Source organism: Carassius gibelio, chromosome A3 (assembly GCF_023724105.1).
Source record: "Carassius gibelio isolate Cgi1373 ecotype wild population from Czech Republic chromosome A3, carGib1.2-hapl.c, whole genome shotgun sequence".
Lineage (NCBI taxonomy): Eukaryota > Metazoa > Chordata > Actinopteri > Cypriniformes > Cyprinidae > Carassius > Carassius gibelio.
In genome coordinates this window covers 3,761,247-3,785,147 of record NC_068373.1, presented here as the reverse complement: position 1 = coordinate 3,785,147, position 23,901 = coordinate 3,761,247, and the positions used below count along the sequence as shown (strand labels likewise).

At 37.5% G+C, this 23,901-nt stretch overlaps 20 pseudogenes; all 20 read right to left on the bottom strand.

Moving 5' to 3' along the window:
• Positions 1-125: 125 nt before the first annotated feature.
• On the bottom strand, positions 126-244 carry LOC127959057 (uncharacterized; annotated as a pseudogene).
• Positions 245-1,529: 1,285 nt separating this feature from the next.
• Positions 1,530-1,648, bottom strand: LOC127959044 (uncharacterized; annotated as a pseudogene).
• Positions 1,649-3,049: 1,401 nt separating this feature from the next.
• On the bottom strand, positions 3,050-3,168 carry LOC127957221 (uncharacterized; annotated as a pseudogene).
• A 368-nt stretch (positions 3,169-3,536) lies between these two features.
• On the bottom strand, positions 3,537-3,655 carry LOC127959037 (uncharacterized; annotated as a pseudogene).
• A 1,285-nt stretch (positions 3,656-4,940) lies between these two features.
• LOC127959031 (uncharacterized) lies at positions 4,941-5,059 on the bottom strand (annotated as a pseudogene).
• Positions 5,060-6,459: 1,400 nt separating this feature from the next.
• LOC127966427 (uncharacterized) lies at positions 6,460-6,578 on the bottom strand (annotated as a pseudogene).
• Positions 6,579-6,947: 369 nt separating this feature from the next.
• On the bottom strand, positions 6,948-7,066 carry LOC127959025 (uncharacterized; annotated as a pseudogene).
• A 1,404-nt stretch (positions 7,067-8,470) lies between these two features.
• On the bottom strand, positions 8,471-8,589 carry LOC127959019 (uncharacterized; annotated as a pseudogene).
• Positions 8,590-10,567: 1,978 nt separating this feature from the next.
• Positions 10,568-10,686, bottom strand: LOC127960924 (uncharacterized; annotated as a pseudogene).
• Positions 10,687-11,041: 355 nt separating this feature from the next.
• On the bottom strand, positions 11,042-11,160 carry LOC127960913 (uncharacterized; annotated as a pseudogene).
• A 353-nt stretch (positions 11,161-11,513) lies between these two features.
• Positions 11,514-11,632, bottom strand: LOC127960901 (uncharacterized; annotated as a pseudogene).
• Positions 11,633-13,024: 1,392 nt separating this feature from the next.
• On the bottom strand, positions 13,025-13,143 carry LOC127966422 (uncharacterized; annotated as a pseudogene).
• A 367-nt stretch (positions 13,144-13,510) lies between these two features.
• On the bottom strand, positions 13,511-13,629 carry LOC127960890 (uncharacterized; annotated as a pseudogene).
• A 1,286-nt stretch (positions 13,630-14,915) lies between these two features.
• Positions 14,916-15,034, bottom strand: LOC127959016 (uncharacterized; annotated as a pseudogene).
• Positions 15,035-16,434: 1,400 nt separating this feature from the next.
• On the bottom strand, positions 16,435-16,553 carry LOC127966417 (uncharacterized; annotated as a pseudogene).
• Positions 16,554-16,922: 369 nt separating this feature from the next.
• LOC127959010 (uncharacterized) lies at positions 16,923-17,041 on the bottom strand (annotated as a pseudogene).
• Positions 17,042-18,326: 1,285 nt separating this feature from the next.
• On the bottom strand, positions 18,327-18,445 carry LOC127959004 (uncharacterized; annotated as a pseudogene).
• A 1,400-nt stretch (positions 18,446-19,845) lies between these two features.
• LOC127966412 (uncharacterized) lies at positions 19,846-19,964 on the bottom strand (annotated as a pseudogene).
• Positions 19,965-20,334: 370 nt separating this feature from the next.
• On the bottom strand, positions 20,335-20,453 carry LOC127958998 (uncharacterized; annotated as a pseudogene).
• A 1,377-nt stretch (positions 20,454-21,830) lies between these two features.
• Positions 21,831-21,949, bottom strand: LOC127958993 (uncharacterized; annotated as a pseudogene).
• Positions 21,950-23,901: the final 1,952 nt, after the last annotated feature.

Here is a 23,901-nt window from a genome sequence, read left to right as displayed (position 1 = left end):
CTGGTATTCCGAGGCGGTCTCCCATCCAGACACTAAACAGGTCCATGACTGCTAAGATTCAAAGAATGGGCATTGACTCTTTTTTTTTTCAAGATTATTATATAATTTGTGAAAAATTTACAAAAATCTTAGAGCAACTGGTATTACCAGGGGGTCTCCCATCCAATTACTAACCAGGCCCAAACCTGCTTAGCTTCCGAGCTCAGACATGATCTGGCATAGCCAGGGTGGTATGGCCATAAGCGAAGACTGCTGCAAAGAGAGAGCTATTTAAAGATCAGCCAATCTAATCGCCGGTACATTATATAAGTAGGAAAGAAAACCCTAAAGCTTAAAGCACCTGGTATTCCCAGGCGGTCTCCCATCCAAGCACTAACCAGGCCAATACCTGCTAAGATTAAGAGATCGGGCATTGACTTTTTTTTTTTTTTTTTTTTTTTTTTTAAAGATTATTATATAATTAGTAATGAATTTCCAATAATATTAGAGCACCTGGTTTTCCGAGGCGGTCTCCCATCCAAACACTAAACAGGTCCATAGCTGCTAAGATTCAAAGATTGGGCATTGACTCTTTTTGTTTCAAGATAATTATATAATTAGTACAAATTTCCAAAAATATTACAGCAACTGGTATTCTGAGGCGGTCTCCCATCCAAGCACTAAACAGGTCCATACCTCCTTAGATTCAAAGATTGGGCATTTACTCTTTTTTTTTTTTTTTGTTGCAAGATTATTATGTAATTAGTAAAAATTGCCAAAAATATTACAGCAACTGGTATTTCCCGGCCGTCTTCCATCCAAGTACTAACCAGGCAAAACCTGCTATTATTCAGAGATCGGGCATTGACTTTTTTTTTTTTTCAAGATTATTATATAATTTGTGAAAAATTTCCAAAAATCTTAAAGCAACTGGTATTACCAGGTTGTCTCCCATCCAATTACTAACCAGGCCCATACCTGCTAAGATTCAGATATGGGGCATTGACTCCTTTCTTTTTTTCTTGCAAGATTATTATATAATTTGTGAAAAATTTCCAAAAATCTTAAAGCAACTGGTATTACCAGGGGGTCTGCCATCCAATTACTAACCAGGCCGAAACCTGCTTAGTTTCCGAGCTCAGACATGATCTGGCATAGCCAGGGTGGAATGGCCATAAGCGAAGACTGCTGCAAAGAGAGAGCTATTTAAAGATCAGTCAATCTAATCGCCGGTACATTATATAAGTAGGAAAGAAAACCCTAAAGCTTAAAGCACCTGGTATTCCCAGGCGGTCTCCCATCCAAGCACTAACCAGGCCAATACCTGCTAAGATTAAGAGATCGGGCATTGACTCTTTTTTTTTTTTTTTTTTTTTTTAAGATTATTATATAATTAGTAATAAATTTCCAATAATATTAGAGCACCTGGTATTCCGAGGCGGTCTCCCATCCAGACACTAAACAGGTCCATGACTGCTAAGATTCAAAGAATGGGCATTGACTCTTTTTTTTTTCAAGATTATTATATAATTTGTGAAAAATTTACAAAAATCTTAGAGCAACTGGTATTACCAGGGGGTCTCCCATCCAATTACTAACCAGGCCCAAACCTGCTTAGCTTCCGAGCTCAGACATGATCTGGCATAGCCAGGGTGGTATGGCCATAAGCGAAGACTGCTGCAAAGAGAGAGCTATTTAAAGATCAGCCAATCTAATCGCCGGTACATTATATAAGTAGGAAAGAAAACCCTAAAGCTTAAAGCACCTGGTATTCCCAGGCGGTCTCCCATCCAAGCACTAACCAGGCCAATACCTGCTAAGATTAAGAGATCGGGCATTGACTTTTTTTTTTTTTTTTTTTTTTTTTTAAAGATTATTATATAATTAGTAATGAATTTCCAATAATATTAGAGCACCTGGTTTTCCGAGGCGGTCTCCCATCCAAACACTAAACAGGTCCATAGCTGCTAAGATTCAAAGATTGGGCATTGACTCTTTTTGTTTCAAGATAATTATATAATTAGTACAAATTTCCAAAAATATTACAGCAACTGGTATTCTGAGGAGGTCTCCCATCCAAGCACTAAACAGGTCCATACCTCCTAAGATTCAAAGATTGGGCATTTACTCTTTTTTTTTTTTTGTTGCAAGATTATTATGTAATTAGTAAAAATTGCCAAAAATATTACAGCAACTGGTATTTCCCGGCCGTCTTCCATCCAAGTACTAACCAGGCAAAACCTGCTATTATTCAGAGATCGGGCATTGACTTTTTTTTTTTTTTTCAAGATTATTATATAATTTGTGAAAAATTTCCAAAAATCTTAAAGCAACTGGTATTACCAGGGTGTCTCCCATCCAATTACTAACCAGGCCCATACCTGCTAAGATTCAGATATGGGGCATTGACTCCTTTCTTTTTTTCTTGCAAGATTATTATATAATTTGTGAAAAATTTCCAAAAATCTTAAAGCAACTGGTATTACCAGGGGGTCTGCCATCCAATTACTAACCAGGCCGAAACCTGCTTAGTTTCCGAGCTCAGACATGATCTGGCATAGCCAGGGTGGAATGGCCATAAGCGAAGACTGCTGCAAAGAGAGAGCTATTTAAAGATCAGCCAATCTAATCGCCGGTACATTATACAGGACCAAACCTGCTTAGCTTCCGAGAGCAGACGAGATCAGGCATAGCCAGGTTGTTACGGTCGCAAGCGAAGGATACTGCAAAGAGAAGACTATTTAAAGATCAGCCAATCAAATCGCCCATACATTATATAAGTAGGAATGAAAATCCAAAAGCTTACAGCACCTGGTATTCCGAGGCGGTCTCCCATCCAAGCACTAACCAGGCCAATACCTGCTAAGATTAAGAGATCGGGCATTGGCTCTTTTTTTTAAGATTATTATATAATTAGTAATAAATTTCCAATAATATTAGAGCACCTGGTATTACCAGGGGGTCTCCCATCCAAACACTACACAGGTCAATGACTGCTAAGATTCAAAGATTGGGCATTCACTCTTTTTTTTTTCAAGATTATTATATAATTTGTGAAAAATTTACAAAAATCTTAAAGCAACTGGTATTACCAGGGGGTCTCCCATCCAATTACTAACCAGGCCCAAACCTGCTTAGCTTCCGAGCTCAGACATGATCTGGCATAGCCAGGGTGGTATGGCCATAAGCGAAGACTGCTGCAAAGAGAGAGCTATTTAAAGATCAGTCAATCTAATCGCCGGTACATTATATAAGTAGGAAAGAAAACCCTAAAGCTTAAAGCACCTGGTATTCCCAGGCGGTCTCCCATCCAAGCACTAACCAGGCCAATACCTGCTAAGATTAAGAGATCGGGCATTGACTCTTTTTTTTTTTTTTTTTTTTTTAAGATTATTATATAATTAGTAATAAATTTCCAATAATATTAGAGCACCTGGTATTCCGAGGCGGTCTCCCATCCAGACACTAAACAGGTCCATGACTGCTAAGATTCAAAGAATGGGCATTGACTCTTTTTTTTTCAAGATTATTATATAATTTGTGAAAAATTTACAAAAATCTTAGAGCAACTGGTATTACCAGGGGGTCTCCCATCCAATTACTAACCAGGCCCAAACCTGCTTAGCTTCCGAGCTCAGACATGATCTGGCATAGCCAGGGTGGTATGGCCATAAGCGAAGACTGCTGCAAAGAGAGAGCTATTTAAAGATCAGCCAATCTAATCGCCGGTACATTATATAAGTAGGAAAGAAAACCCTAAAGCTTAAAGCACCTGGTATTCCCAGGCGGTCTCCCATCCAAGCACTAACCAGGCCAATACCTGCTAAGATTAAGAGATCGGGCATTGACTTTTTTTTTTTTTTTTTTTTTTTTTTTAAAGATTATTATATAATTAGTAATGAATTTCCAATAATATTAGAGCACCTGGTTTTCCGAGGCGGTCTCCCATCCAAACACTAAACAGGTCCATAGCTGCTAAGATTCAAAGATTGGGCATTGACTCTTTTTGTTTCAAGATAATTATATAATTAGTACAAATTTCCAAAAATATTACAGCAACTGGTATTCTGAGGCGGTCTCCCATCCAAGCACTAAACAGGTCCATACCTCCTTAGATTCAAAGATTGGGCATTTACTCTTTTTTTTTTTTTTTGTTGCAAGATTATTATGTAATTAGTAAAAATTGCCAAAAATATTACAGCAACTGGTATTTCCCGGCCGTCTTCCATCCAAGTACTAACCAGGCAAAACCTGCTATTATTCAGAGATCGGGCATTGACTTTTTTTTTTTTTCAAGATTATTATATAATTTGTGAAAAATTTCCAAAAATCTTAAAGCAACTGGTATTACCAGGGTGTCTCCCATCCAATTACTAACCAGGCCCATACCTGCTAAGATTCAGATATGGGGCATTGACTCCTTTCTTTTTTTCTTGCAAGATTATTATATAATTTGTGAAAAATTTCCAAAAATCTTAAAGCAACTGGTATTACCAGGGGGTCTGCCATCCAATTACTAACCAGGCCGAAACCTGCTTAGTTTCCGAGCTCAGACATGATCTGGCATAGCCAGGGTGGAATGGCCATAAGCGAAGACTGCTGCAAAGAGAGAGCTATTTAAAGATCAGTCAATCTAATCGCCGGTACATTATATAAGTAGGAAAGAAAACCCTAAAGCTTAAAGCACCTGGTATTCCCAGGCGGTCTCCCATCCAAGCACTAACCAGGCCAATACCTGCTAAGATTAAGAGATCGGGCATTGACTCTTTTTTTTTTTTTTTTTTTTTTTAAGATTATTATATAATTAGTAATAAATTTCCAATAATATTAGAGCACCTGGTATTCCGAGGCGGTCTCCCATCCAGACACTAAACAGGTCCATGACTGCTAAGATTCAAAGAATGGGCATTGACTCTTTTTTTTTTCAAGATTATTATATAATTTGTGAAAAATTTACAAAAATCTTAGAGCAACTGGTATTACCAGGGGGTCTCCCATCCAATTACTAACCAGGCCCAAACCTGCTTAGCTTCCGAGCTCAGACATGATCTGGCATAGCCAGGGTGGTATGGCCATAAGCGAAGACTGCTGCAAAGAGAGAGCTATTTAAAGATCAGCCAATCTAATCGCCGGTACATTATATAAGTAGGAAAGAAAACCCTAAAGCTTAAAGCACCTGGTATTCCCAGGCGGTCTCCCATCCAAGCACTAACCAGGCCAATACCTGCTAAGATTAAGAGATCGGGCATTGACTTTTTTTTTTTTTTTTTTTTTTTTTAAAGATTATTATATAATTAGTAATGAATTTCCAATAATATTAGAGCACCTGGTTTTCCGAGGCGGTCTCCCATCCAAACACTAAACAGGTCCATAGCTGCTAAGATTCAAAGATTGGGCATTGACTCTTTTTGTTTCAAGATAATTATATAATTAGTACAAATTTCCAAAAATATTACAGCAACTGGTATTCTGAGGAGGTCTCCCATCCAAGCACTAAACAGGTCCATACCTCCTAAGATTCAAAGATTGGGCATTTACTCTTTTTTTTTTTTTGTTGCAAGATTATTATGTAATTAGTAAAAATTGCCAAAAATATTACAGCAACTGGTATTTCCCGGCCGTCTTCCATCCAAGTACTAACCAGGCAAAACCTGCTATTATTCAGAGATCGGGCATTGACTTTTTTTTTTTTTTTCAAGATTATTATATAATTTGTGAAAAATTTCCAAAAATCTTAAAGCAACTGGTATTACCAGGGTGTCTCCCATCCAATTACTAACCAGGCCCATACCTGCTAAGATTCAGATATGGGGCATTGACTCCTTTCTTTTTTTCTTGCAAGATTATTATATAATTTGTGAAAAATTTCCAAAAATCTTAAAGCAACTGGTATTACCAGGGGGTCTGCCATCCAATTACTAACCAGGCCGAAACCTGCTTAGTTTCCGAGCTCAGACATGATCTGGCATAGCCAGGGTGGAATGGCCATAAGCGAAGACTGCTGCAAAGAGAGAGCTATTTAAAGATCAGCCAATCTAATCGCCGGTACATTATACAGGACCAAACCTGCTTAGCTTCCGAGAGCAGACGAGATCAGGCATAGCCAGGTTGTTACGGTCGCAAGCGAAGGATACTGCAAAGAGAAGACTATTTAAAGATCAGCCAATCAAATCGCCCATACATTATATAAGTAGGAATGAAAATCCAAAAGCTTACAGCACCTGGTATTCCGAGGCGGTCTCCCATCCAAGCACTAACCAGGCCAATACCTGCTAAGATTAAGAGATCGGGCATTGGCTCTTTTTTTTAAGATTATTATATAATTAGTAATAAATTTCCAATAATATTAGAGCACCTGGTATTACCAGGGGGTCTCCCATCCAAACACTACACAGGTCAATGACTGCTAAGATTCAAAGATTGGGCATTCACTCTTTTTTTTTTCAAGATTATTATATAATTTGTGAAAAATTTACAAAAATCTTAAAGCAACTGGTATTACCAGGGGGTCTCCCATCCAATTACTAACCAGGCCCAAACCTGCTTAGCTTCCGAGCTCAGACATGATCTGGCATAGCCAGGGTGGTATGGCCATAAGCGAAGACTGCTGCAAAGAGAGAGCTATTTAAAGATCAGTCAATCTAATCGCCGGTACATTATATAAGTAGGAAAGAAAACCCTAAAGCTTAAAGCACCTGGTATTCCCAGGCGGTCTCCCATCCAAGCACTAACCAGGCCAATACCTGCTAAGATTAAGAGATCGGGCATTGACTCTTTTTTTTTTTTTTTTTTTTTTAAGATTATTATATAATTAGTAATAAATTTCCAATAATATTAGAGCACCTGGTATTCCGAGGCGGTCTCCCATCCAGACACTAAACAGGTCCATGACTGCTAAGATTCAAAGAATGGGCATTGACTCTTTTTTTTTTCAAGATTATTATATAATTTGTGAAAAATTTACAAAAATCTTAGAGCAACTGGTATTACCAGGGGGTCTCCCATCCAATTACTAACCAGGCCCAAACCTGCTTAGCTTCCGAGCTCAGACATGATCTGGCATAGCCAGGGTGGTATGGCCATAAGCGAAGACTGCTGCAAAGAGAGAGCTATTTAAAGATCAGCCAATCTAATCGCCGGTACATTATATAAGTAGGAAAGAAAACCCTAAAGCTTAAAGCACCTGGTATTCCCAGGCGGTCTCCCATCCAAGCACTAACCAGGCCAATACCTGCTAAGATTAAGAGATCGGGCATTGACTTTTTTTTTTTTTTTTTTTTTTTTTTTTAAAGATTATTATATAATTAGTAATGAATTTCCAATAATATTAGAGCACCTGGTTTTCCGAGGCGGTCTCCCATCCAAACACTAAACAGGTCCATAGCTGCTAAGATTCAAAGATTGGGCATTGACTCTTTTTGTTTCAAGATAATTATATAATTAGTACAAATTTCCAAAAATATTACAGCAACTGGTATTCTGAGGCGGTCTCCCATCCAAGCACTAAACAGGTCCATACCTCCTTAGATTCAAAGATTGGGCATTTACTCTTTTTTTTTTTTTTTGTTGCAAGATTATTATGTAATTAGTAAAAATTGCCAAAAATATTACAGCAACTGGTATTTCCCGGCCGTCTTCCATCCAAGTACTAACCAGGCAAAACCTGCTATTATTCAGAGATCGGGCATTGACTTTTTTTTTTTTTCAAGATTATTATATAATTTGTGAAAAATTTCCAAAAATCTTAAAGCAACTGGTATTACCAGGTTGTCTCCCATCCAATTACTAACCAGGCCCATACCTGCTAAGATTCAGATATGGGGCATTGACTCCTTTCTTTTTTTCTTGCAAGATTATTATATAATTTGTGAAAAATTTCCAAAAATCTTAAAGCAACTGGTATTACCAGGGGGTCTGCCATCCAATTACTAACCAGGCCGAAACCTGCTTAGTTTCCGAGCTCAGACATGATCTGGCATAGCCAGGGTGGAATGGCCATAAGCGAAGACTGCTGCAAAGAGAGAGCTATTTAAAGATCAGCCAATCTAATCGCCGGTACATTATACAGGACCAAACCTGCTTAGCTTCCGAGAGCAGACGAGATCAGGCATAGCCAGGTTGTTACGGTCGCAAGCGAAGGATACTGCAAAGAGAAGACTATTTAAAGATCAGCCAATCAAATCGCCCATACATTATATAAGTAGGAATGAAAATCCAAAAGCTTACAGCACCTGGTATTCCGAGGCGGTCTCCCATCCAAGCACTAACCAGGCCAATACCTGCTAAGATTAAGAGATCGGGCATTGGCTCTTTTTTTTTAAGATTATTATATAATTAGTAATAAATTTCCAATAATATTAGAGCACCTGGTATTACCAGGCGGTCTCCCATCCAGACACTAAACAGGTCCATGACTGCTAAGATTCAAAGAATGGGCATTGACTCTTTTTTTTTTCAAGATTATTATATAATTTGTGAAAAATTTACAAAAATCTTAGAGCAACTGGTATTACCAGGGGGTCTCCCATCCAATTACTAACCAGGCCCAAACCTGCTTAGCTTCCGAGCTCAGACATGATCTGGCATAGCCAGGGTGGTATGGCCATAAGCGAAGACTGCTGCAAAGAGAGAGCTATTTAAAGATCAGTCAATCTAATCGCCGGTACATTATATAAGTAGGAAAGAAAACCCTAAAGCTTAACCCTTTCGAGTCGATTAACGCATATATGCGTTTTGAGTCATTTTCCCCTGATAACCCCGAAAAGAACTTAAATTACACTCTCAGTTTTAATCGTACAGATAAGAGCAATACATCAATCGAATCTGTAAAGGGTCTAGTTTTTTTTGGATACAGACATAATAACAAAGAACCTTTGTGCACTTATAAATTAAAGATAACAAACAAAGTGCGCTGTCTGCAGTCTTTGTCTCCGCTGATCGTCATGTACAAACACGTCATTAAAATGAACTGTAACTCCGTGAATACTCAACGAAGAGACATGAGAGAGATATCTATAGAAAGTCTAAAATGTCTACTTTTAAACTAAACAAGTGCTGCCGAAAACAAATATTCTGAGATAAAGTAATCCATATGTAAACAACGCGATGTCTATTTTTCATATCTCCGCTCATTATATGTAATGTGACCACGCCCCCGCGCTGAACACGCTATTCAGATTCAAACTGAAGCGCGCGGCTTGAATACGCCCACACAGAAGAAAAAGCAGCCAGACTGTTCTTCGAGTTTTTATTTTATTTTACTGTTTGCTTCGCGATGAGAGGAATAAGACATAATTCACCCCAAAAAGATGTGATGTGGTTGAGGATTTGAGAAATGGATTTCCTCAGAAAAAAGAATGAAGCACTTTATTCAACAGGGATCATAAACATGAGTAAGTCTCTTTTTATTTATCTGTTTTCACATAAAGTGTAAACATTTTACTAGTCAGACTTTTTCCAAACTATAATTCCTGACTAAATGTATAATCAAGTGAAACATTATTAAGTTTAAATAACAATATACAATACTATACCATTCAAAAGCTTGATGTAAATAATATAAATGTGACAAATAGAGATAACTCTAACAAATGTAAAAACAATGCAGTTCTTTCGATTTATTCCCCCTAAAAAAACCTGAAAAATATTCTCAGCTCTTTTCAACATTAATAATAATAATAATGATAATAATAAATGGGGTTTATTTGGTAGAAAATAAGATTGTTAAAAGGATTTCTGAAGGATTGTATGACTGGAGTAAGGATGCCAAAAAATGTGTTTGAAAGTAAGCTTTGATTGTCCCTAATAAACTGTTTAACTGCTCCCCCAAGTGGATATTAAATTATGTTGTGGGATAATTAAATATATTCTTAATAAACTACAAACATAAAATTATATACATTTATTTTGTTCTCACATTCTTTCTTGTAAGTCCTCCCTCAGAGTGGCACAGTTGAATGAGAGGCTCATTATGCAGCTCATTATGCAGGCCTTTGTCTTCTCAGGTGTAAATCACAATGATATTCATGGTAGTTGACGCCTACTCGCATATGACTTTTACCAACAAAAAGTGTTTTAGAAAATTTAAATCAATATATTGTTTTCTGTGAATGAGTAAACAAGATGATTTTCACATAATTTAGAAAGAAAAATTCTAGGCTACAAGCTCCAGTTCTCAACTTTTCCGGCAACCAATTTTATGTATGTGTTTTATTGCCTTATTCAAGTGACTTAACATTTTTAGTTTTTCACTAACCATGCATAACATTTTTTTTCTCAAAAATACAATCATGTACATGCATGCATTTCACATATTATTATAGCCCAGTTTGTGCTGATTACAGTGATATTAGACTTTACCCATTTAGATATTTATAAGAAACTGAAAAAAGCACAAATATCAGGGCATGACAAAACTTCTCCAGGCCCCAAAAATACCCTTCGACTCCAGAGGGTTAAAGCACCTGGTATTCCGAGGCGGTCTCCCATCCAGACACTAAACAGGTCCATGACTGCTAAGATTCAAAGAATGGGCATTGACTCTTTTTTTTTTCAAGATTATTATATAATTTGTGAAAAATTTACAAAAATCTTAAAGCAACTGGTATTACCAGGGGGTCTCCCATCCAATTACTAACCAGGCCCAAACCTGCTTAGCTTCCGAGCTCAGACATGATCTGGCATAGACAGGGTGGTATGGCCATAAGCGAAGACTGCTGCAAAGAGAGAGCTATTTAAAGATCAGCCAATCTAATATAAGTAGGAAAGAAAACCCTAAAGCTTAAAGCACCTGGTATTCCCAGGCGGTCTCCCATCCAAGCACTAACCAGGCCAATACCTGCTAAGATTAAGAGATCGGGCATTGACTCTTTTTTTTTTTTTTTTTTTTTTAAGATTATTATATAATTAGTAATAAATTTCCAATAATATTAGAGCACCTGGTATTCCGAGGCGGTCTCCCATCCAGACACTAAACAGGTCCATGACTGCTAAGATTCAAAGAATGGGCATTGACTCTTTTTTTTTTCAAGATTATTATATAATTTGTGAAAAATTTACAAAAATCTTAAAGCAACTGGTATTACCAGGGGGTCTCCCATCCAATTACTAACCAGGCCCAAACCTGCTTAGCTTCCGAGCTCAGACATGATCTGGCATAGACAGGGTGGTATGGCCATAAGCGAAGACTGCTGCAAAGAGAGAGCTATTTAAAGATCAGCCAATCTAATATAAGTAGGAAAGAAAACCCTAAAGCTTAAAGCACCTGGTATTCCCAGGCGGTCTCCCATCCAAGCACTAACCAGGCCAATACCTGCTAAGATTAAGAGATCGGGCATTGACTCTTTTTTTTTTTTTTTTTTTTAAGATTATTATATAATTAGTAATAAATTTCCAATAATATTAGAGCACCTGGTATTCCGAGGCGGTCTCCCATCCAGACACTAAACAGGTCCATGACTGCTAAGATTCAAAGAATGGGCATTGACTCTTTTTTTTTTCAAGATTATTATATAATTTGTGAAAAATTTACAAAAATCTTAAAGCAACTGGTATTACCAGGGGGTCTCCCATCCAATTACTAACCAGGCCCAAACCTGCTTAGCTTCCGAGCTCAGACATGATCTGGCATAGACAGGGTGGTATGGCCATAAGCGAAGACTGCTGCAAAGAAAGAGCTATTTAAAGATCAGCCAATCTAATATAAGTAGGAAAGAAAACCCTAAAGCTTAAAGCACCTGGTATTCCCAGGCGGTCTCCCATCCAAGCACTAACCAGGCCAATACCTGCTAAGATTAAGAGATCGGGCATTGACTCTTTTTTTTTTTTTTTTTTTTTTTTTTTTAGATTATTATATAATTAGTAATAAATTTCCAATAATATTAGAGCACCTGGTTTTCCGAGGCGGTCTCCCATCCAAACACTAAACAGGTCCATAGCTGCTAAGATTCAAAGATTGGGCATTGACTCTTTTTGTTTCAAGATAATTATATAATTAGTACAAATTTCCAAAAATATTACAGCAACTGGTATTCCGAGGCGGTCTCCCATCCAAGCACTAAACAGGTCCATACCTCCTAAGATTCAAAGATTGGGCATTTACTCTTTTTTTTTTTTTTTGTTGCAAGATTATTATGTAATTAGTAAAAATTGCCAAAAATATTACAGCAACTGGTATTTCCCGGCTGTCTTCCATCCAAGTACTAACCAGGCAAAACCTGCTATTATTCAGAGATCGGGCATTGACTTTTTTTTTTTTTTTTCAAGATTATTATATAATTTGTGAAAAATTTCCAAAAATCTTAAAGCAACTGGTATTACCAGGGTGTCTCCCATCCAATTACTAACCAGGCCCATACATGCTAAGATTCAGATATGGGGCATTGACTCCTTTCTTTTTTTCTTGCAAGATTATTATATAATTTGTGAAAAATTTCCCAAAATCTTAAAGCAACTGGTATTACCAGGGGGTCTGCCATCCAATTACTAACCAGGCCGAAACCTGCTTAGTTTCCGAGCTCAGACATGATCTGGCATAGCCAGGGTGGAATGGCCATAAGCGAAGACTGCTGCAAAGAGAGAGCTATTTAAAGATCAGCCAATCTAATCGCCGGTACATTATACAGGACCAAACCTGCTTAGCTTCCGAGAGCAGACGAGATCAGGCATAGCCAGGTTGTTACGGTCGCAAGCGAAGGATACTGCAAAGAGAAGACTATTTAAAGATCAGCCAATCAAATCGCCCATACATTATATAAGTAGGAATGAAAATCCAAAAGCTTACAGCACCTGGTATTCCGAGGCGGTCTCCCATCCAAGCACTAACCAGGCCAATACCTGCTAAGATTAAGAGATCGGGCATTGGCTCTTTTTTTTTAAGATTATTATATAATTAGTAATAAATTTCCAATAATATTAGAGCACCTGGTATTACCAGGGGGTCTCCCATCCAAACACTACACAGGTCAATGACTGCTAAGATTCAAAGAATGGGCATTCACTCTTTTTTTTTCAAGATTATTATATAATTTGTGAAAAATTTACAAAAATCTTAAAGCAACTGGTATTACCAGGGGGTCTCCCATCCAATTACTAACCAGGCCCAAACCTGCTTAGCTTCCGAGCTCAGACATGATCTGGCATAGCCAGGGTGGTATGGCCATAAGCGAAGACTGCTGCAAAGAGAGAGCTATTTAAAGATCAGTCAATCTAATCGCCGGTACATTATATAAGTAGGAAAGAAAACCCTAAAGCTTAAAGCACCTGGTATTCCCAGGCGGTCTCCCATCCAAGCACTAACCAGGCCAATACCTGCTAAGATTAAGAGATCGGGCATTGACTCTTTTTTTTTTTTTTTTTTTTAAGATTATTATATAATTAGTAATAAATTTCCAATAATATTAGAGCACCTGGTATTCCGAGGCGGTCTCCCATCCAGACACTAAACAGGTCCATGACTGCTAAGATTCAAAGAATGGGCATTGACTCTTTTTTTTTTCAAGATTATTATATAATTTGTGAAAAATTTACAAAAATCTTAAAGCAACTGGTATTACCAGGGGGTCTCCCATCCAATTACTAACCAGGCCCAAACCTGCTTAGCTTCCGAGCTCAGACATGATCTGGCATAGACAGGGTGGTATGGCCATAAGCGAAGACTGCTGCAAAGAGAGAGCTATTTAAAGATCAGCCAATCTAATCGCCGGTACATTATATAAGTAGGAAAGAAAACCCTAAAGCTTAAAGCACCTGGTATTCCCAGGCGGTCTCCCATCCAAGCACTAACCAGGCCAATACCTGCTAAGATTAAGAGATCGGGCATTGACTTTTTTTTTTTTTTTTTTTTTTTTTTTTTAAAGATTATTATATAATTAGTAATGAATTTCCAATAATATTAGAGCACCTGGTTTTCCGAGGCGGTCTCCCATCCAAACACTAAACAGGTCCATAGCTGCTAAGATTCAAAGATTGGGCATTGACTCTTTTTGTTTCAAGATAATTATATAATTAGTACAAATTTCCAAAAATATTACAGCAACTGGTATTCTGAGGCGGTCTCCCATCCAAGCACTAAACAGGTCCATACCTCCTTAGATTCAAAGATTGGGCATTTACTCTTTTTTTTTTTTTTGTTGCAAGATTATTATGTAATTAGTAAAAATTGCCAAAAATATTACAGCAACTGGTATTTCCCGGCCGTCTTCCATCCAAGTACTAACCAGGCAAAACCTGCTATTATTCAGAGATCGGGCATTGACTTTTTTTTTTTTTCAAGATTATTATATAATTTGTGAAAAATTTCCAAAAATCTTAAAGCAACTGGTATTACCAGGTTGTCTCCCATCCAATTACTAACCAGGCCCATACCTGCTAAGATTCAGATATGGGGCATTGACTCCTTTCTTTTTTTCTTGCAAGATTATTATATAATTTGTGAAAAATTTCCAAAAATCTTAAAGCAACTGGTATTACCAGGGGGTCTGCCATCCAATTACTAACCAGGCCGAAACCTGCTTAGTTTCCGAGCTCAGACATGATCTGGCATAGCCAGGGTGGAATGGCCATAAGCGAAGACTGCTGCAAAGAGAGAGCTATTTAAAGATCAGTCAATCTAATCGCCGGTACATTATATAAGTAGGAAAGAAAACCCTAAAGCTTAAAGCACCTGGTATTCCCAGGCGGTCTCCCATCCAAGCACTAACCAGGCCAATACCTGCTAAGATTAAGAGATCGGGCATTGACTCTTTTTTTTTTTTTTTTTTTTTTTAAGATTATTATATAATTAGTAATAAATTTCCAATAATATTAGAGCACCTGGTATTCCGAGGCGGTCTCCCATCCAGACACTAAACAGGTCCATGACTGCTAAGATTCAAAGAATGGGCATTGACTCTTTTTTTTTTCAAGATTATTATATAATTTGTGAAAAATTTACAAAAATCTTAGAGCAACTGGTATTACCAGGGGGTCTCCCATCCAATTACTAACCAGGCCCAAACCTGCTTAGCTTCCGAGCTCAGACATGATCTGGCATAGCCAGGGTGGTATGGCCATAAGCGAAGACTGCTGCAAAGAGAGAGCTATTTAAAGATCAGCCAATCTAATCGCCGGTACATTATATAAGTAGGAAAGAAAACCCTAAAGCTTAAAGCACCTGGTATTCCCAGGCGGTCTCCCATCCAAGCACTAACCAGGCCAATACCTGCTAAGATTAAGAGATCGGGCATTGACTTTTTTTTTTTTTTTTTTTTTTTTTAAAGATTATTATATAATTAGTAATGAATTTCCAATAATATTAGAGCACCTGGTTTTCCGAGGCGGTCTCCCATCCAAACACTAAACAGGTCCATAGCTGCTAAGATTCAAAGATTGGGCATTGACTCTTTTTGTTTCAAGATAATTATATAATTAGTACAAATTTCCAAAAATATTACAGCAACTGGTATTCTGAGGAGGTCTCCCATCCAAGCACTAAACAGGTCCATACCTCCTAAGATTCAAAGATTGGGCATTTACTCTTTTTTTTTTTTTTGTTGCAAGATTATTATGTAATTAGTAAAAATTGCCAAAAATATTACAGCAACTGGTATTTCCCGGCCGTCTTCCATCCAAGTACTAACCAGGCAAAACCTGCTATTATTCAGAGATCGGGCATTGACTTTTTTTTTTTTTTCAAGATTATTATATAATTTGTGAAAAATTTCCAAAAATCTTAAAGCAACTGGTATTACCAGGGTGTCTCCCATCCAATTACTAACCAGGCCCATACCTGCTAAGATTCAGATATGGGGCATTGACTCCTTTCTTTTTTTCTTGCAAGATTATTATATAATTTGTGAAAAATTTCCAAAAATCTTAAAGCAACTGGTATTACCAGGGGGTCTGCCATCCAATTACTAACCAGGCCGAAACCTGCTTAGTTTCCGAGCTCAGACATGATCTGGCATAGCCAGGGTGGAATGGCCATAAGCGAAGACTGCTGCAAAGAGAGAGCTATTTAAAGATCAGCCAATCTAATCGCCGGTACATTATACAGGACCAAACCTGCTTAGCTTCCGAGAGCAGACGAGATCAGGCATAGCCAGGTTGTTACGGTCGCAAGCGAAGGATACTGCAAAGAGAAGACTATTTAAAGATCAGCCAATCAAATCGCCCATACATTATATAAGTAGGAATGAAAATCCAAAAGCTTACAGCACCTGGTATTCCGAGGCGGTCTCCCATCCAAGCACTAACCAGGCCAATACCTGCTAAGATTAAGAGATCGGGCATTGGCTCTTTTTTTTAAGATTATTATATAATTAGTAATAAATTTCCAATAATATTAGAGCACCTGGTATTACCAGGGGGTCTCCCATCCAAACACTACACAGGTCAATGACTGCTAAGATTCAAAGATTGGGCATTCACTCTTTTTTTTTTCAAGATTATTATATAATTTGTGAAAAATTTACAAAAATCTTAAAGCAACTGGTATTACCAGGGGGTCTCCCATCCAATTACTAACCAGGCCCAAACCTGCTTAGCTTCCGAGCTCAGACATGATCTGGCATAGCCAGGGTGGTATGGCCATAAGCGAAGACTGCTGCAAAGAGAGAGCTATTTAAAGATCAGTCAATCTAATCGCCGGTACATTATATAAGTAGGAAAGAAAACCCTAAAGCTTAAAGCACCTGGTATTCCCAGGCGGTCTCCCATCCAAGCACTAACCAGGCCAATACCTGCTAAGATTAAGAGATCGGGCATTGACTCTTTTTTTTTTTTTTTTTTTTTTAAGATTATTATATAATTAGTAATAAATTTCCAATAATATTAGAGCACCTGGTATTCCGAGGCGGTCTCCCATCCAGACACTAAACAGGTCCATGACTGCTAAGATTCAAAGAATGGGCATTGACTCTTTTTTTTTTCAAGATTATTATATAATTTGTGAAAAATTTACAAAAATCTTAGAGCAACTGGTATTACCAGGGGGTCTCCCATCCAATTACTAACCAGGCCCAAACCTGCTTAGCTTCCGAGCTCAGACATGATCTGGCATAGCCAGGGTGGTATGGCCATAAGCGAAGACTGCTGCAAAGAGAGAGCTATTTAAAGATCAGCCAATCTAATCGCCGGTACATTATATAAGTAGGAAAGAAAACCCTAAAGCTTAAAGCACCTGGTATTCCCAGGCGGTCTCCCATCCAAGCACTAACCAGGCCAATACCTGCTAAGATTAAGAGATCGGGCATTGACTTTTTTTTTTTTTTTTTTTTTTTTTTTAAAGATTATTATATAATTAGTAATGAATTTCCAATAATATTAGAGCACCTGGTTTTCCGAGGCGGTCTCCCATCCAAACACTAAACAGGTCCATAGCTGCTAAGATTCAAAGATTGGGCATTGACTCTTTTTGTTTCAAGATAATTATATAATTAGTACAAATTTCCAAAAATATTACAGCAACTGGTATTCTGAGGCGGTCTCCCATCCAAGCACTAAACAGGTCCATACCTCCTTAGATTCAAAGATTGGGCATTTACTCTTTTTTTTTTTTTTTGTTGCAAGATTATTATGTAATTAGTAAAAATTGCCAAAAATATTACAGCAACTGGTATTTCCCGGCCGTCTTCCATCCAAGTACTAACCAGGCAAAACCTGCTATTATTCAGAGATCGGGCATTGACTTTTTTTTTTTTTCAAGATTATTATATAATTTGTGAAAAATTTCCAAAAATCTTAAAGCAACTGGTATTACCAGGTTGTCTCCCATCCAATTACTAACCAGGCCCATACCTACTAAGATTCAGATATGGGGCATTGACTCCTTTCTTTTTTTCTTGCAAGATTATTATATAATTTGTGAAAAATTTCCAAAAATCTTAAAGAAACTGGTATTACCAGGGGGTCTGCCATCCAATTACTAACCAGGCCGAAACCTGCTTAGTTTCCGAGCTCAGACATGATCTGGCATAGCCAGGGTGGAATGGCCATAAGCGAAGACTGCTGCAAAGAGAGAGCTATTTAAAGATCAGTCAATCTAATCGCCGGTACATTATATAAGTAGGAAAGAAAACCCTAAAGCTTAAAGCACCTGGTATTCCCAGGCGGTCTCCCATCCAAGCACTAACCAGGCCAATACCTGCTAAGATTAAGAGATCGGGCATTGACTCTTTTTTTTTTTTTTTTTTTTTTTAAGATTATTATATAATTAGTAATAAATTTCCAATAATATTAGAGCACCTGGTATTCCGAGGCGGTCTCCCATCCAGACACTAAACAGGTCCATGACTGCTAAGATTCAAAGAATGGGCATTGACTCTTTTTTTTTTCAAGATTATTATATAATTTGTGAAAAATTTACAAAAATCTTAGAGCAACTGGTATTACCAGGGGGTCTCCCATCCAATTACTAACCAGGCCCAAACCTGCTTAGCTTCCGAGCTCAGACATGATCTGGCATAGCCAGGGTGGTATGGCCATAAGCGAAGACTGCTGCAAAGAGAGAGCTATTTAAAGATCAGCCAATCTAATCGCCGGTACATTATATAAGTAGGAAAGAAAACCCTAAAGCTTAAAGCACCTGGTATTCCCAGGCGGTCTCCCATCCAAGCACTAACCAGGCCAATACCTGCTAAGATTAAGAGATCGGGCATTGACTTTTTTTTTTTTTTTTTTTTTTTTAAAGATTATTATATAATTAGTAATGAATTTCCAATAATATTAGAGCACCTGGTTTTCCGAGGCGGTCTCCCATCCAAACACTAAACAGGTCCATAGCTGCTAAGATTCAAAGATTGGGCATTGACTCTTTTTGTTTCAAGATAATTATATAATTAGTACAAATTTCCAAAAATATTACAGCAACTGGTATTCTGAGGAGGTCTCCCATCCAAGCACTAAACAGGTCCATACCTCCTAAGATTCAAAGATTGGGCATTTACTCTTTTTTTTTTTTTGTTGCAAGATTATTATGTAATTAGTAAAAATTGCCAAAAATATTACAGCAACTGGTATTTCCCGGCCGTCTTCCATCCAAGTACTAACCAGGCAAAACCTGCTATTATTCAGAGATCGGGCATTGACTTTTTTTTTTTTTTTTCAAGATTATTATATAATTTGTGAAAAATTTCCAAAAATCTTAAAGCAACTGGTATTACCAGGGTGTCTCCCATCCAATTACTAACCAGGCCCATACCTGCTAAGATTCAGATATGGGGCATTGACTCCTTTCTTTTTTTCTTGCAAGATTATTATATAATTTGTGAAAAATTTCCAAAAATCTTAAAGCAACTGGTATTACCAGGGGGTCTGCCATCCAATTACTAACCAGGCCGAAACCTGCTTAGTTTCCGAGCTCAGACATGATCTGGCATAGCCAGGGTGGAATGGCCATAAGCGAAGACTGCTGCAAAGAGAGAGCTATTTAAAGATCAGCCAATCTAATCGCCGGTACATTATACAGGACCAAACCTGCTTAGCTTCCGAGAGCAGACGAGATCAGGCATAGCCAGGTTGTTACGGTCGCAAGCGAAGGATACTGCAAAGAGAAGACTATTTAAAGATCAGCCAATCAAATCGCCCATACATTATATAAGTAGGAATGAAAATCCAAAAGCTTACAGCACCTGGTATTCCGAGGCGGTCTCCCATCCAAGCACTAACCAGGCCAATACCTGCTAAGATTAAGAGATCGGGCATTGGCTCTTTTTTTTAAGATTATTATATAATTAGTAATAAATTTCCAATAATATTAGAGCACCTGGTATTACCAGGGGGTCTCCCATCCAAACACTACACAGGTCAATGACTGCTAAGATTCAAAGATTGGGCATTCACTCTTTTTTTTTTCAAGATTATTATATAATTTGTGAAAAATTTACAAAAATCTTAAAGCAACTGGTATTACCAGGGGGTCTCCCATCCAATTACTAACCAGGCCCAAACCTGCTTAGCTTCCGAGCTCAGACATGATCTGGCATAGCCAGGGTGGTATGGCCATAAGCGAAGACTGCTGCAAAGAGAGAGCTATTTAAAGATCAGTCAATCTAATCGCCGGTACATTATATAAGTAGGAAAGAAAACCCTAAAGCTTAAAGCACCTGGTATTCCCAGGCGGTCTCCCATCCAAGCACTAACCAGGCCAATACCTGCTAAGATTAAGAGATCGGGCATTGACTCTTTTTTTTTTTTTTTTTTTTTTTAAGATTATTATATAATTAGTAATAAATTTCCAATAATATTAGAGCACCTGGTATTCCGAGGCGGTCTCCCATCCAGACACTAAACAGGTCCATGACTGCTAAGATTCAAAGAATGGGCATTGACTCTTTTTTTTTTCAAGATTATTATATAATTTGTGAAAAATTTACAAAAATCTTAGAGCAACTGGTATTACCAGGGGGTCTCCCATCCAATTACTAACCAGGCCCAAACCTGCTTAGCTTCCGAGCTCAGACATGATCTGGCATAGCCAGGGTGGTATGGCCATAAGCGAAGACTGCTGCAAAGAGAGAGCTATTTAAAGATCAGCCAATCTAATCGCCGGTACATTATATAAGTAGGAAAGAAAACCCTAAAGCTTAAAGCACCTGGTATTCCCAGGCGGTCTCCCATCCAAGCACTAACCAGGCCAATACCTGCTAAGATTAAGAGATCGGGCATTGACTTTTTTTTTTTTTTTTTTTTTTTTTTTTAAAGATTATTATATAATTAGTAATGAATTTCCAATAATATTAGAGCACCTGGTTTTCCGAGGCGGTCTCCCATCCAAACACTAAACAGGTCCATAGCTGCTAAGATTCAAAGATTGGGCATTGACTCTTTTTGTTTCAAGATAATTATATAATTAGTACAAATTTCCAAAAATATTACAGCAACTGGTATTCTGAGGCGGTCTCCCATCCAAGCACTAAACAGGTCCATACCTCCTTAGATTCAAAGATTGGGCATTTACTCTTTTTTTTTTTTTTTGTTGCAAGATTATTATGTAATTAGTAAAAATTGCCAAAAATATTACAGCAACTGGTATTTCCCGGCCGTCTTCCATCCAAGTACTAACCAGGCAAAACCTGCTATTATTCAGAGATCGGGCATTGACTTTTTTTTTTTTTCAAGATTATTATATAATTTGTGAAAAATTTCCAAAAATCTTAAAGCAACTGGTATTACCAGGTTGTCTCCCATCCAATTACTAACCAGGCCCATACCTGCTAAGATTCAGATATGGGGCATTGACTCCTTTCTTTTTTTCTTGCAAGATTATTATATAATTTGTGAAAAATTTCCAAAAATCTTAAAGCAACTGGTATTACCAGGCCGAAACCTGCTTAGTTTCCGAGCTCAGACATGATCTGGCATAGCCAGGGTGGAATGGCCATAAGCGAAGACTGCTGCAAAGAGAGAGCTATTTAAAGATCAGCCAATCTAATCGCCGGTACATTATACAGGACCAAACCTGCTTAGCTTCCGAGAGCAGACGAGATCAGGCATAGCCAGGTTGTTACGGTCGCAAGCGAAGGATACTGCAAAGAGAAGACTATTTAAAGATCAGCCAATCAAATCGCCCATACATTATATAAGTAGGAATGAAAATCCAAAAGCTTACAGCACCTGGTATTCCGAGGCGGTCTCCCATCCAAGCACTAACCAGGCCAATACCTGCTAAGATTAAGAGATCGGGCATTGGCTCTTTTTTTTTAAGATTATTATATAATTAGTAATAAATTTCCAATAATATTAGAGCACCTGGTATTACCAGGCGGTCTCCCATCCAGACACTAAACAGGTCCATGACTGCTAAGATTCAAAGAATGGGCATTGACTCTTTTTTTTTTCAAGATTATTATATAATTTGTGAAAAATTTACAAAAATCTTAGAGCAACTGGTATTACCAGGGGGTCTCCCATCCAATTACTAACCAGGCCCAAACCTGCTTAGCTTCCGAGCTCAGACATGATCTGGCATAGCCAGGGTGGTATGGCCATAAGCGAAGACTGCTGCAAAGAGAGAGCTATTTAAAGATCAGTCAATCTAATCGCCGGTACATTATATAAGTAGGAAAGAAAACCCTAAAGCTTAACCCTTTCGAGTCGATTAACGCATATATGCGTTTTGAGTCATTTTCCCCTGATAACCCCGAAAAGAACTTAAATTACACTCTCAGTTTTAATCGTACAGATAAGAGCAATACATCAATCGAATCTGTAAAGGGTCTAGTTTTTTTTGGATACAGACATAATAACAAAGAACCTTTGTGCACTTATAAATTAAAGATAACAAACAAAGTGCGCTGTCTGCAGTCTTTGTCTCCGCTGATCGTCATGTACAAACACGTCATTAAAATGAACTGTAACTCCGTGAATACTCAACGAAGAGACATGAGAGAGATATCTATAGAAAGTCTAAAATGTCTACTTTTAAACTAAACAAGTGCTGCCGAAAACAAATATTCTGAGATAAAGTAATCCATATGTAAACAACGCGATGTCTATTTTTCATATCTCCGCTCATTATATGTAATGTGACCACGCCCCCGCGCTGAACACGCTATTCAGATTCAAACTGAAGCGCGCGGCTTGAATACGCCCACACAGAAGAAAAAGCAGCCAGACTGTTCTTCGAGTTTTTATTTTATTTTACTGTTTGCTTCGCGATGAGAGGAATAAGACATAATTCACCCCAAAAAGATGTGATGTGGTTGAGGATTTGAGAAATGGATTTCCTCAGAAAAAAGAATGAAGCACTTTATTCAACAGGGATCATAAACATGAGTAAGTCTCTTTTTATTTATCTGTTTTCACATAAAGTGTAAACATTTTACTAGTCAGACTTTTTCCAAACTATAATTCCTGACTAAATGTATAATCAAGTGAAACATTATTAAGTTTAAATAACAATATACAATACTATACCATTCAAAAGCTTGATGTAAATAATATAAATGTGACAAATAGAGATAACTCTAACAAATGTAAAAACAATGCAGTTCTTTCGATTTATTCCCCCTAAAAAAACCTGAAAAATATTCTCAGCTCTTTTCAACATTAATAATAATAATAATGATAATAATAAATGGGGTTTATTTGGTAGAAAATAAGATTGTTAAAAGGATTTCTGAAGGATTGTATGACTGGAGTAAGGATGCCAAAAAATGTGTTTGAAAGTAAGCTTTGATTGTCCCTAATAAACTGTTTAACTGCTCCCCCAAGTGGATATTAAATTATGTTGTGGGATAATTAAATATATTCTTAATAAACTACAAACATAAAATTATATACATTTATTTTGTTCTCACATTCTTTCTTGTAAGTCCTCCCTCAGAGTGGCACAGTTGAATGAGAGGCTCATTATGCAGCTCATTATGCAGGCCTTTGTCTTCTCAGGTGTAAATCACAATGATATTCATGGTAGTTGACGCCTACTCGCATATGACTTTTACCAACAAAAAGTGTTTTAGAAAATTTAAATCAATATATTGTTTTCTGTGAATGAGTAAACAAGATGATTTTCACATAATTTAGAAAGAAAAATTCTAGGCTACAAGCTCCAGTTCTCAACTTTTCCGGCAACCAATTTTATGTATGTGTTTTATTGCCTTATTCAAGTGACTTAACATTTTTAGTTTTTCACTAACCATGCATAACATTTTTTTTCTCAAAAATACAATCATGTACATGCATGCATTTCACATATTATTATAGCCCAGTTTGTGCTGATTACAGTGATATTAGACTTTACCCATTTAGATATTTATAAGAAACTGAAAAAAGCACAAATATCAGGGCATGACAAAACTTCTCCAGGCCCCAAAAATACCCTTCGACTCCAGAGGGTTAAAGCACCTGGTATTCCGAGGCGGTCTCCCATCCAGACACTAAACAGGTCCATGACTGCTAAGATTCAAAGAATGGGCATTGACTCTTTTTTTTTTCAAGATTATT